This window comes from Onychostruthus taczanowskii, unplaced genomic scaffold, assembly GCF_017590055.1.
Source record: "Onychostruthus taczanowskii isolate IOZ18803 unplaced genomic scaffold, ASM1759005v1 scaffold34, whole genome shotgun sequence".
NCBI lineage: Eukaryota > Metazoa > Chordata > Aves > Passeriformes > Passeridae > Onychostruthus > Onychostruthus taczanowskii.
In genome coordinates this window covers 1162393-1175478 of record NW_024500794.1, presented here as the reverse complement: position 1 = coordinate 1175478, position 13086 = coordinate 1162393, and the positions used below count along the sequence as shown (strand labels likewise).

The 13086-nt window shown below is 37.5% G+C and overlaps 1 protein-coding gene across 1 annotated transcript in view; it reads right to left on the bottom strand.

Annotated features, from left to right (window-relative positions):
• The window catches only part of TBX15 (T-box transcription factor 15), a 90707-nt gene that overhangs the window by 65917 nt on the left and 11704 nt on the right, over positions 1-13086 (bottom strand). The window lies entirely within an intron of this gene.

Genomic DNA, 13086 nt, shown 5'->3' with positions numbered 1-13086 from the left:
ACAGGAGAAATTCAGAATGGCTAAAGTCAATGAATCTTAGGGCAGTGGTATAGTATAAAACAATAGCGAGAAAGTAAAGTGAGGGTATCACGAAGCCTGAAAAGTTATCTGAAATTTTGTCATCTCCTCTGTTAATAAAAGGGGATACTGGCTATTGCAACAGGCAGCACTGAACTGTTTATGAAAGCATCAGCTGAAAGGACTACAAAAAAATCTTGTAAGTTTTACTGTTGGAAAAGCAACAGCTGGAATGCCAACAGAGCAGAAGAACCAATTCAGATGATGTCTTTAACTATTAAATGATTGACCACCTTAGATCAACAAATTTTATAAGCAATTTTTAAAAATTTAAAACTAATAACACAATTTGCAATTACAAGAAGATCCTTTGCAGACCAACAATGAAAGCTTCTTGAGCTGCAATTTGAGAATATACATCATACTGCTTGTCAGGCTACCAGGAGAAGAGGTGGCAGTTTTATTAGTCAAATACCTTCTTTTCATCCTAAAAGCTTGGTGTTTGAAGATGGCAGATATATTCTGATCAAAGAACTTCTAAAATGATAACTTTAAAGAGTACATATTCCATGCTGTTCCATACAGGAAAAATCTTCTTTCATATCACTTCCCTTTTTTTTAAAGAATTTTCCATAAAGTTTAGGACAGAAGAGAAAATTATAGTCAGTTCACAAATCCAGCCCTTGGTAGAGGAAAGTGATTAGGATTTGCAGATCAGTAGGTATTTTAAAGCTAATCTTTAAAGTTTGTTAGATGCTGGTAATGTTCAAGATGTTGTAAGGTCTTAACTTGGGGGATGCTCTTACTGTTGTCAACCTTGTGATGCAAATTCAGGCACTGATGTGTCTCCTACCAGAGTTATTTAAAAAACCCCCAGTAAACTCATTGGCACAAGAAACCTCTTCAGGTTGCTTGAAAGGTGAGGATAAATAGCAAAGGTAAAGATTTCCATCTTAAAAAATCAAGAATCAGTGAAGGAAAGTCCTGGTGAGTCCCTTTCAGATTGAGATAAACAGAAAGTTACTTGAAGATTTTGTTAAAATATGCATAAACCCACAGGGATTGGAGAATTAGATTTCCTGCAAGTCTGTTAAACAGAACCAACTCAGAAATGCATAAACCAAAGTATTATGTAAGGGAAAGATGGTGGGCAGGCTTTTGAAAGCAGATAATATGGCAGTTTCTTCAAAAGAGACAGCAAAGGACATATGGTAACATGCTGAGATGTTGAGTGATTTGAGACCAAAAGGTTTTATATATTGCTCAACTCTCCAAAAGACAACAATTTTTAAACTCCTTTAGGGGCTTCTTTCCCACAGAACCACAAAATAAAAATAAAAATAAAAATAAATACATATAAATTCATATATATATATATATACACATATATGTCTACACTGAGAGTTCTTGGATAAGACACTTCAAAGGAGAAAGTGAGTACTATCATAGGTAGTCTGGATGTAAATAAGGCAGCAGGAACAGATGGGTTTATGATCAAATATGGTGTCCTTAAATTTATTTATCAAGATCCTTCTCAATAGAACAATATTTTCTGTTCGAGAGGTAAAATAAGTAAAATATTAAAACCCAGGAAATTTCAAAGCTTAAAAATTGTATAGGCTGGACTTCTTATCTCTGGATGTAGAAATAACTAAGCAACAGAACTTTATAGTCATGGCAGAAGCAATATGATTTTGAAGAAACATCAAGGACTGGCACTTGTGCTCTGTCAAGGTCCTACAGCTCATCTGCTTTGGATTGTAGGATTGAATGTCTTCAAGGGGAAGACAGATGATGAGGCCCTGCTGACAGCTGACAGCTGTTCATTTTGGCCATGAGAAATTAAGGAGAATTCTCAAAACTGAGCAAGTGCGGGACAGATCAGAGGCAGGACACGCAATAACTCTCTGGGAAGCATTGAGCTCAGGATGCCTCATACTGCTCAGCTTCCACACTAAAAATTGTTAGATAAGAGAAAAGGAAGGTTAGATTTCTGTGTTTTCAAATTTTAAAAAAAAATGCCCAGAAACTACTGTGGATTAAAGATTCAGTGAAATACCTGCATGTCTCAAGTCCTCAGAAACTGTAAGAAACGAAGTAAGAACAGAGATTTCTCAGATGGACTAAAAAAAAATTGTGAAAAAGAACATACTCTCTCACATTCTTTTCCCATTTCACCACATACTTGTGTGTGTACCAGACAGCATTTTAAAGACTTGAAAAGCTGTTGTCATTAATTTCATCTGGCAATAGACAGAGCCAAAAACAAACAGTTCCATACTATTAAGGCCTCCCACAATGGGAAATCTTACAGGGCTGAAAGGGTAGCACATTGTTACAGAGCTCAGCTGAAATAAGAAACTCAGCTGAAGGATGCTTTATACTTGAGGACAAAGCCATATTTGTAGACTAATACAGAATGAAAATGGTGTGAGAAAATTTCTGAAATGAGTACTGCATAAGAAAAGGATTAAGAAAGGAAAAAAAAAATTAAAGCCACTTCTTTACTTGGTCTTCCTTGAGTATATAGGGAAATACTCTTTTCCCTTCATCTTTCTCTCTTTGCCATCTGGGTTAAAAATAAAGAATTCTTCACTCAATCCAATTAATATTTCTCTTTGCATTATGACAGCTATCATCCATTTGGATTAACCCTTTTGGAGGTGGATATCAAACACTATTTAAAAATTTGTGATAATAAATCAAGAAGTCCTCTCTCCTATCAGCAATAGCAATCAGCAGTTATCATATACAAGATCTCATCTGAGCTTTTTGCATTTTGGAGCAACTGATGTGGATGAACTCAAGGAAAAATGGAATAATTTCTAAAACATATGTAATTTTAAAGAGAAATAGATACCTCAGCATAGGGAATAAGAGAGAGAATACATATGCTACTCATCTTCCAGGTGTGATTTGGTCAAAACCAGCTTCAATAAAAAAATATTTCTACCTATGTTTCTGACTCTGTAGCAACCCAGTGTATATTTTGTGTGATGACTTTTCCTCCTGGAGAACCTCTTGAGATGCAACTCTGGTTGTGCCAGGGACCTGGGATGACAGAAATGTTCTGAGTGGACTTGACAACAGCCCTGGTCCTCGTAGCATCCCCTTGGATCTGCTGTGCTGCTCACTGCCTGCCCCTCTCGTAGAGTAGGGGCAGAAGGAAGAGAGGATATCCTTCTTGCTGTGTCACCCTGCATGTGGAATGATCAAACCTGGAAGATATCAAGTCTCATCCTTGAACCACCCTCTCCTTTCCTCCTTAAAGCTTGCTAATTCTGGGACACCTTGGCACCAGATGGACAAGCCCAGCAGTTCACACTTCTAGAAATTAGTCAGAAGGTGAAAAAGTGTCTTTAAATCTAAGTTCCATTCTTTACTCACACAGAAGGCAGAAATTCAGCAGGGACTAAGCCCAAATTCCTAGTCATTATATTTTTTATCAGTAATATTGATTATTTACCTATTGCACATACACTATTCACATACTACTGTTCTTTAAGTTTAACAGGCATAATACTTCCATTAAGTGAGATGTATCATGTTAATGCTCTTGTGAATCTTGAATTTCTTGTTTTGTACTTTCTGCATGTTCCAGCTTTGTTTGGACTGGGGTTTTTAGTTGTCTAAACATAAAATCATCTTTCATTTTGGTTTTGGGGTTTTTTTTTGTTTATTTAATTGAAGGTAAATAGCTTAGGAAGGGCCTGGCCTCATGATCATGTGCCAGACAGCATCTGGGGAGAATTATCAGCTGTAATGTTCCTGTAGACAAGATATTCTAAGAGAATGAGCGTGGTGAGTTTTCTAGGAAAAAACAAAGAAACAGGATTCTGAAACAAAAGGGAGAAGCTGGATACTTGGAGAAGAGATAGTAAAACATCAACTGAACAGAAAGTAGCTGAAAGCAGCCAGGAATAAGCAAGAAGGAGCATGGTTGATGTACCCAAACAAACTGTTCTTTCTTCCTACTCAGACAGATACATACCTGACAGAAAAGGTATCTCTAGACAGAGGCTTTTCTCTATGCTTTTCCTCCCAGTTTTCTTCTCTGCAAAATCCAGAGTGACCAGGAGAAATCCTACAGTGTCTTAACAGACCAAGGAAGTAAAAGGCTACAGATGTGTGAGATCAAATTCAAGCCTTGAGCCCGTGCCTCAAGCTCTTGTAGATTACTGACAGGCAGTCCCTGGCACACAGAAAAGGTGCAGACCAGTCTGACCTCTGTGTGGTTTGCACTGTGCAATTCTTACCTTTATTGAAAAAAAAAGCAAAAAGAAATTTATCTCAGATTACACAGATGATGCTTATCTCACTGGAGTTCTGCCCAATTGGCTACTGGACTCCTGTCTTACTAGGTCAGCCTCATATGGTATCAACAAGGGAAAATTCACTCAGGCCACTGGAACTGATTTACACTCACAAGAATGTGGATTTTGGCTTTTTTTTTTTCCCCCTTTATGCTACTTCCCCTTTAGAGTAACTTTTAAAGGTTTTTTTCCTGTAACATTCCAGGGCTCCATGTGCCTGATACTGCAAAGGCAGATACAACTAACTTCAAAGGCCAGTCCAATTGCAGTCATGGCTTGCATGGAATGGGTTTGGCCTGCTGAGCTCTTGAAAGCAAAGTTTCATCTGTTTTGTGGATTGGGCTCTTGACCTGCCATAAAAATAAATGCTATCTTCTCCCATTCTTAAATAGTAGGCTGTTTCTTGTTACTACTGTGGTATACTCGTCTCTTCCATATGCCTGTCATTAAAAATAATAAATTGGGTTCCCTTATCTCATGGAGATCTCTTATTTTGCCCTCCTGTTTTGGTCTTCTGTTCATTTCCACACAGTCTTGCCAAGAGACTCACACAGTTTAGATTAAAACAAAATGCAGCAGCCTTTTCCTCCTGACAGCAGAGACAGGCAGTTCACACCTTCATCTGATGTTCCACTAAACCAACAGCACTCTCTGAGTGCACAAGGAAAGCAAGACAAAAAATCCTACATAGTATAAGAGGAAATTAACATCTGTACAAAGATTGTATTTTCACTACACTTCAGCATTGTTGAAACATCAATTGATTGTTTATCGTGCTGCCGTTTTGTGTTAGTCTTTGTGAATTGATTCCGTGTGGATTTTTCCTATGCCATGAAACTGCAAGTGTCTATTTGTACCCTGCACCAGCTGACCAGGACCTTGAGTATTTTAGAGATGGAACACTTTTAACAATGTTGCTGATGAGTTATCAATTATCACTAATATATTCAATCCCTTCATTGACATGCTGCTGATACTTAATAACAATCTCTGTCCTCCAGGCTGCATTCCTCCTGCTTCCTCCAGTCAGTGATACACTTCCCTGTGATTGCACCCCAAAGCACAAAATTTTTTTTCTGCCTAGCTCTTCAGCAGGTAATTGCATCAAAGTCAGCAAACCTCCTTCTCTATGTAAACTAACTACAGTAATTTTGTTTAGTGAAGGATAAGAATTCACAGGTTTTGTTGCACTAGAGATGTACTTTGTACTATCCCACTCCAAGCACCCCACTGATTTTACACTCTTAACATCCATTGCAAATGGTACTCACATACTTTGTTCTGGATAAGAAATCATCCAAAGGCACTTTCCGTCTTGAGGATTTATCCTTTTTTATCCTTTTGTTATGGTAACCTCTATTTGTTAGTCCTAAATTATTCTTCTGTCAAAAAAGGTAATTTTTAAAGCCCTTCATTTCTCTCTGCAGAAAAAGCTCATTTTGTTACATCTCAGACTGCTTTTTTCATCAAAGCACCATCAAAATATGAAAAGTAAAGCCTCTCAAGAGATATTACTGGTCACTGTGATCACCTTTTTCTTTCATTCTGGCCGCCACAATATTATTTTCTTGTCAGGAATTACATTGTGTCTGAAGTTCTGCTAGTACAACACATGTAGATGTGCTGAGAAGTTGTGCTGATGAACATGATGTGAATTATTAGACTTGTATGGCTTCTGAAATGCTCTCCAGGAATATGTCTCAACCATACCATGGCCACTTAGGCTCTTTGAAAAAAAAAGGAACAACTAATGGACCAAATCAGATGACACTGCTCAGTGGTTTTCCCTCACAATCAACTAAAAGTTTGCCAGACAGCAAAGCTAACATTTATTCACTACTTTCATTTTCACATATTATTTTTCTGCTCACATCTTCACTTGTGTGTGTTTTCAGAGTGTTTCATACATGAGCCCTAAGCTCAGTCCCACTACAATCCAGTATTGCTCCTATTAATCCTAACTGTAATATGCATAGAAGCTGGCCGAGTCACAATTACATGGAGAGTCATTTGGAAAAAGTATAAATTAACTTTATCAGTGGTTTTAGCTCTGTTTATATGGAATTCATCTGCTGAGCATCTCTTTACATTCCCTCCATGGCATTTCCATGCATTGTTCCAATCTCTCCCCAGTGCTCAGCTCAAAGGACAATGGGAGAAAATAGTTCCACATTTCCATCTATCTGTACACAAACAGGCTCAGCCTGTGCATTCTTTCTTTTCTTATTTTTACCCCCCAAAAGAGCTCCCAGGGCAGAAAAGGAATGCAGGATCAGGCCTGTCCATAGTTGTGTGTTCCCCAGCATCCCACAGAGGGATGTTGTTGCTATTATTTTAATAGCAGATCTCTGCTGTTGTTTCTATTTTAATGGCAGATTTTAAAGCTTCCGCTGACATTGGTACAGACCCTGAAGCTCAGCTAGGGAATCAGAGGTGGTGAGCAGATGGTGATACAAAGGAGGAATGCTGTATCTATAAATATTCTGATGAAATTCATATCCAGTGTTCCACACAAGAGACAACCAACTATACTGAACTCTTAATATGGGGTTTCAATTAGTCTTATGTGGTAAATGGGTTCTTAATCTGCATTCCCTAGCAGGCAAACCTTTACTCAGAGAGTGTAACCATTTATGTCAAACCACTGAAAAAACTATGAAAGATCAATTTTGTATTAACTATCATTTTTAAATGTTACCATTTACCAAAAAAAGTGGTAACATTTCATTCTGAGTTGTCAGGGCTTCTAAAGGAGCCCAAGAAAAGGGGCAGCAGCTGAGGCACAGCAATGAAATGCTCCTGGATAGTTTGCTAGTCAGAATTAAGGTTTCAGTACATGAGTTGAATGTGCAGCAGCTTAAATGTCCTTCTGGAAAAATGAAGTGCAATCTCCTTTAAACCAAGGTGCCAAACACTACAAACCACCCTATGGATGACTGTGTGAATCTGCACTCTAAACCAGCAGTTTTGAAGTTTGATGTTTACACCTTCAGGTAGCAATTTATTTGCTAATGGTGATATACTGATTTTTGTTAACTACATCTTTATATGCATTTTAGGAAAGGAGAGGAACTGTTGTTTAAAAGACCTGTGTCAGGAGCAAAGGAACACAGAGAATCCACACCTTTTAACAGCATGCACATTAGCTTTATGCAGCTGGGTTTGTTTCCTGAAGTGGCACTCAGATCTCAAAGTTGAAGAATGAAGCTATACAAATGACAAAAAATGTGTGAAAGTGTGGAAAATTATTTTTTCATCATCTTTTCATAAGAACATAAAATAACTCTAGCCTAAAGCACTCTTTTGAACATTGGGCAGTAAAATAAGCAGACAGATTGCCTGTATACATAGCAAACATTTTAGCTGTATTTCTTAGGAATTTAGGCTCACAGAAGGCCATCAGTTGGTAAATTTTCCTTTTCCCCTTAATATTCTCACCCGCTGATCCAAACTGACTCGCTAGTCAGGTTCTAACAACTTTGACAGGAGGATAACAGTGTCAAATTGGTTACAATACTACATTTTGTGAAAATCATAACAAATTAGCACTTTCACTGAAGAGTCTCTCTTGACTACTTGCTCTGTGTGCTGAGCCCAGGAGAACATCCTCAGACAGGAGCCAGATGGAGAAAACTTTCGCCTGCACCTGGGACATTGTGAGATGTTCAGGGAAATGCATGGGACCTGAAAATGTTGGTAAACAGGATAGAGTCATTGGGGAAGGGGCAGGAAGAACTAACATTTCTGGTGAAATCAGAACATGATGCAAACCATTTGTCCAGCTGCTGGCAAGAGGCTTGTTTCTTTCACAGAAACACCCTTTAGAAGTCTTCAAGAGTTTGGGGCCATGGGAAAGAGCAAAACTAGGGTTTTGGGGTGGAAAATGCTTATGAAATCTTCCTGAAGTACTGATATGTGCTTGCTCATATTTCATTTTACAAGATGGAAATAATGCCATCTCACCTGTGCTCTGCAAACAGCTTTCATTAAAATAGCTGCACCGGCATGCAAGAGATCCGAGCAAGAAATAAAGATTACCTCTCTTCTACATAACTTTCCTGCAACTGAAGTCCAAAAACTGAGTAACAGCAAAACACCTTTGCCCAAATTTTACCACAGGTTGTTAGCCAGAAAAAAAGAAAGTAAGATCATTTCTCACCAAACAGCTCAGTGCTCTACCACTCCCACTCTTCATGCTGGGGCTAACAGCAGTGACTTTGCCACACTCTGTAAGAGGACAGCAGCTTTGCAGTCTGTCTCAGCCACCTCTAGCACAAGGTGAAGGCAGCCTGTTATGGCTAGGCTACATTTCTCAATTATGATTGTGCATGCCATTACCATACTTCAAAACTTTATATACCTTTCAAGGCATGTAAATAGTTTGAGCACACTTTTTTCCCCACACACACATTTTCAAATGCAATTTAGGCTCTTAGGTTCAAGTAAATGCCAGAATTGCATCTGATGTATTTTGCAGCTCCCAGGGACTTCAGTGAGACTATTTTTCTGAATAAGGCCATATAAGGGGTCAAAATTTATTTTTTTTCAACATTCTGTCTTCTGTTGACACCATACAAGGTGGTTTAATAAGTACTGCAATTTCTGAATGGACTTACCTAAAATTCCAGCATCAGAACTGCTAAATGTGCAAAACAAGATCTTGCATGAGGGAAATAAAATCAAAGTCCCACTGGAGTTCCATGGAAAGCAACAAAAGGACTTGACATTTTCACATTGAAATGAAAATATAGGATGAAAATAAAGAGCCTGATTCCTCACCTCACAACTGAAATAATTTCAATATGTACTATTTTAATAGATATTTCTGCTTATAACTATATACTTATAAGGTGAAATATTACATTCCTCTCTGAAGGGACTGTCCCTTACTAAAGTTACACATCACATCTAGCACGTCTATAATTGAAGTATTAAAGAAATATACTTTACTCCATAGTCTCTATTGCTTATTTTGTGCCACAGACAAAACTCTGTGCAGTTTCCATTTCCCCTACAATTAGGCGCTGCTCCTACAAACACATAAATGTGAGCTCACCTTTCCTTCTGGCAGGGATCTGGATGGGAGACCCACTGCAATAAAGGACATGGATACATTTTGGCAGGATCAGGGCCTCAGATAGCAAGGAGGAAGCAGGCTAACAGAAACCACCTTTGCAAACACAAGAAAGGGAAAGATCCCATGAGCAGAAATTAAAGTTTTATACACTTTTTAAGTGCATAGACAGACAGAGCATTTGAAAGGAAAAGAAGCTGGAGGACATCAGAACTGATCTTTTTTTTTTTTAAATCCAAGTAGAGAGTGTCCCTTTAAGGATTTATGGCGAAAAGAAGCTGGAGGACATCAGAACTGATCTTTTTTTTTTTTTTTTTAATCCAAGTAGAGAATGTCCCTTTAAGGATTTATGGTATGGCACAGCCCAGGGCTTGCTTCATTTGGCATTGACTAAGCTGATGTTTTCATTTGCCAAGAGATTCAGTGACTGAAAGTGCAGCTTTTTCTTCCTCACAGCTGTTTGCTCGCACATTATCAAATATTTTTCCCTCCAGCTTTTGCTCTTGCCTTGCTCACGGGATGTAAATGATGCTGGAATTTCGGCTGCTCTGCTTCAGTTTAGCAGAGTGATAATCTCAGGCAAACGCTGGCAATCTGTCTTTCATTAAGAGAGTTTTTTGCACTTCTGTTTAACACTGCGAATTTTTTGAATTGCCCCTTAAAAGAAGATTTCACGTCCACTTTTGCCTGGAGGGAAACCCGTGCTGCCACAAATTTATCTGCTGGAAAAAGGGGAATGCTCTTGTTGGGTGATTGTCACCCAAGACAGCAGGCAGTTCTACCTTCAAGTCCTGAACGTCACCCACTTGCTGCAAACTGAATTGGACAAATCTATACATAAAACAGTGCTTCTCCCATCAAAAAAACAAGGCCTTTTTTTGCTACTCTATACAAAAACATGTTTGAAAATTCCATTGTAAAATGAAAGTAGCTTTCACTACCAAATGCATGAAATCTCTCTTGCAAAGCACAAGAGAGGTTTTAGCCATCAAATGTAGCACTAGTATCTAACAATTCTTGCCATAAAACAGTAAGTCCAAAATGGAAATGGAGAAGAATGGTATTTCTAAAATACCTAAGATACATTAAATGTTTAAATACAGTGTTTTAATGTCCCTAAAAAAAAGATTATACTACATTATTGTACAAAAACCATACAAAAAATACTAGTAATTATATGGAATTTCTATTATATCTATTAAACAATACTTTAAATTATATGTAATATATACATGTACAGATCATAGATCTGTCTAGAGAGGGGGAGACATGCACATGATGTGGAGAAAGTATATAGCAAATAAAATGGGATTCAATCTCTGTCCAATATTAAACAGTCACTTTTTCTGTGTTGGTAAGAGTAGCAGGAATGTCTTCACTGAAAAAAAAATCCTCAGTTCTTAAAAAAAATCCTAGAACAAAAGCAAAAAAAGAGAGGGAGAACTACATTCACCAAAAATGGGGAATATTGAAGTATAAGCCATTGTCACTGTTATGCTTTTGTTTAAATGCAGAAAATGGATGGGCTAGAGTTCTCAGTTGGTTGTTGAATTTGGCCCCAAATAAGTATCTAAAGACTCTTCTGAAGAAAAGAAAACAAACAAATATTTTATAATAACTTTTGAAAGTCATGTCCTCATAAAAAAAAACAACCTTTTTTATCTGTGTGGGGGTAGTCAAAATGTAATTGAAGAAAAGAAAAATGTTCGATCTCCAGTTTGGCAAATCCCTTTTTCAAGGACCTCAATCACTGACTTATTCTTGTCCTTTCCTTATTAAATCAGGATGCATTTTGAGACAACAGTTTGAACTGGGAATCCTGATATGTTTAATTGCTACAAACTAGGCCTCCAGCTTCAGATTCCTCTGCCCTCACAAATGAGAAATTACTGCTTTCTATTCCCCTGTTTGCTGTTAAGATATATAAGAGTAAAGGGGCTTTTCCACAATATCTTAGACAAAGAAGAAACATAGTTCAGGAATTTCTGGGGCTTTTTTGCACAAAATGTCCCTTTATAAATTGATATCTCGCCTGTAATTCATTGTGCACTGAAAAAAACCCCAAAAACCTCATGACCTCTGTTCTATTTCACAAAACTACTTTTCTTATTTCTTCATTCTTCATTTACTGTTTCCCCTGTACTGAGCTTTGATTTCCTACTCAAATATCATTGACCGTTCTTTTGAATTTATTATTAAATCACATCAAACTCAGACCGCAAGTAAAATAATGACAACTCCTGCTCGAAGTCCCCTTATGACAGAGATATCAGGGAACAGATAGGAGTGTTTCACCTGCTGTGCTCCAGGAGACAATTCTGGCACATGCAAAGAAGATCACATCTTAGTGTGTACGTGGGAAAGGAGTCCAGCCAGCCCCAGTGGGAGGAGCTGCTGTGAGTGTTGTCCCATGAAAGGAGGGCGACTGACCAGCAACACCTCCAAAATACTGCTCTGTGTACAGCTGCAGCGTCCTGAGGCCCTGGCTGTGAGCTGATGCTCTGCTGGGCTGTTAAACGAGAGCAGAGGACAGCACTGGGCTGTCCCCAGGAGTCACCAAAGCGGGTGCTGACAATGAATCAGCTCCCGCTGCAGGAGCAGAGCTGGGCACGCACCTTCACTTACGGGAAAAAAGTCACGACTCAGGTCAAAAATAACACAGCTGTGAATGTGGAATAAAGAAAAAAAGGAAACAGAAATGGAGTGGGGTAGGGGGGGAGAAGACTGAAAAAGAAATGCTTGTTTTTCAGGAAAAAAATGCAAAATAAATATTATACGCTTCATTAGATTACCATAATAATAAGCTTTTTCTTCCCATTTGTCTGCACAGCAAACATCATTGTAAATGGTACAGCAAATAACAACTCTCTGAGACATAATTATTTAAATTTTAATTCATGACTGTCAAGCACCCTCATGAATACTCAGTAATTCTTTGAATATTCACAAATAAAATGATTGAGGGTCAGTTCACAAACACATATTCTCATTCAACTGCAAATAATTGCAACAAGAAACCTTTGCTACTATATATAATTCTTCATTTAAGTTGGGGGGTCTTATCCAGGATGGCATTTCAAAAAACTTTTGTTGCTGTGCAGAAAAGCTGGTGCCTCCTCCTTCCAGCCATGCCCCCAGGAAAACACACAAATAAACAATATAAAGAGTACAAATTTGGAGTAGAGGGAGAAGACTAAATTATCTGAAGTACTTGATTATTATAAATTGAGTTTAACTATGACCTTAACAATCAGAAATGTGCTATGTGTAATTTAATTAGCAATTAGAAATTGCCTCTAGGTATATCTATGGAATAAATAACTACACTCAGTGCAATAACGTCTAACATAGTCTCCATGGCACATAAAAAACTTCTGTATAATTTAAAAACTTCTGATAATTTAAATATTAATACTATTTATTAATATTAATAGCATTAATATTAATATTAATGATATTTTAGTTATTAATACTATTAATATTTAGTTATTAATATTTTATCAGCACTATTAATGTTTCGTTCTTATTATTTAGTTATTAATACTATTACTATTAACAATAATAATCGAATTAATAATATTTATTAATATTAATTCTATATTAATACTATGAAATATATGATGTTTATATTCAATGAAAATCCGTAATGTTCAGGCAATGCAACTGCACAATAAAATAGAC